The sequence below is a fragment of the Sorex fumeus genome, unplaced genomic scaffold, assembly GCF_029834395.1.
Source record: "Sorex fumeus unplaced genomic scaffold, SorFum_2.1 ptg000098l, whole genome shotgun sequence".
Lineage (NCBI taxonomy): Eukaryota > Metazoa > Chordata > Mammalia > Eulipotyphla > Soricidae > Sorex > Sorex fumeus.
The window spans coordinates 68,552,475-68,554,059 of NW_026606155.1; the positions used below are offsets into that span (position 1 = coordinate 68,552,475).

General features: G+C 31.0%; 1 pseudogene; it reads right to left on the reverse strand.

Moving 5' to 3' along the window:
• Positions 1-962: 962 nt before the first annotated feature.
• LOC130042199 (uncharacterized) lies at positions 963-1,075 on the reverse strand (annotated as a pseudogene).
• Positions 1,076-1,585: the final 510 nt, after the last annotated feature.

The following is a 1,585-nucleotide window of genomic DNA, read 5'->3' on the forward strand; positions in this document are numbered from 1 at the left end:
TATTAAAATAAATATTCTCTTATACATGCCATCCCACATTTATAAATCAGTTATGAGAATTTTTAGAAAAAGAATTAATGCAATATCACATTTATAGTTCAGTAATTTATTCTCATTTACAAACTTTCTCTGGAGTCAAGGATATACCTTAGTGACAGAGTACATGCTTTGTCTATATACCAAACATGGACTCCTACCCATTAGATCTTATTTTTATTTTTATTGACATATGAAGATCATTGGCCCTGTAACATAAGATGTAAATAATTCCCAGTTTATCTTTAAGTTTGGTTTTACCAAACTAAGTCTAATTCTAGGAATATACTTGTGTGTGTGTGTGTGTGTGTGTGTGTGTGTGTGTGTGTGTACTGATTTTAATGAAAAAAAAATGATTGGAAGGAGACAAACAAAATGTCAATGACTTTTTCCTGTGATAAGATTATAAATAACAGTGGCTGACAACATATAATTTTTCCTGTATAGTTTGCATAACCATTATGTCAAGAAAATTCCTTCTACCACTATACTATGCTGGACTGTATGTATCTATTTGGTTTGCTTTTGGGTTTTGAGCCAAAATTAGCAGTGCTCAAAGATCATCCCTAAAAGTTATCAGGGATTACTCCTGAAAATGACAACTAAAGGTGTCAAGCTTAGAAACTTATAAGTTAAACAGTATCAGATAAGTACTCTCATGTCCAGTGAAATTCATGCCAACTGTGTAGGTAATTGTTTAAACACTTACTGCAGTATGATTTTACCTGTACAGACTTAAATGCTATCTGGTCTTGGTTCTCATTCTTCATAAAAATCATATGAGCCATAATAACCCTGATTATCATAAAATTAAAGCAGTTATTTTTTCATTTGCAGTCCCATTTCCTTGTCAATTCCATTATTTTCCTTCTTTTCATATATTTCTTTCTTTCTTTCTTTCTTTTTCCTTCTTTCTATTTTTAAGAATTAGATAAGAGTTATTAAGTGTTGTAAGCCCTAATCCCACAGAGATATTAAACATGAATCATGCAAACTACAATCATTATGTTCTATATGTCCTTTGAATAAAGGAACAGGTCTTTTTATGTATGTCTATACCTCTATCATCTGATTATGTAACTGTTATCATAATAGATAAATAATTTAAAAAAACTCTAGTGCTTCTATAATCAATTTTTTACCTAAAAAATAGGTCTAATTTTTAGACAGTTGACAACTTTTCTTTAAAAAATTCTATTTCAACAAGCAGAATATAAACTGAATTCAGATATGTTTAAGAATTCATAGGCTGGAATTTTAAGGTGCTTGTCTTGCATGCGGCCATCCCAGATTTGATCCTGGCATCTCATATGATCTCTAGAGCTCCACCAGGAGTAATCCCTGGGTTCAGAGAAAGGAATAACCTCTGAGCATTACTGGGTGTAGCCTCCCCCCACCAAAAAAAAAAGGTAATCTGAAATTTTCTTTTTGTTTTAAAAGAAAACTAACAACGACTAAAGGTTTATTTTTCTTGTTGACATTTTTGACATCTTGCATCTTCATTTTATTATAATTACATATTTCTATAGCTTTGATAGTGTAGGTAACC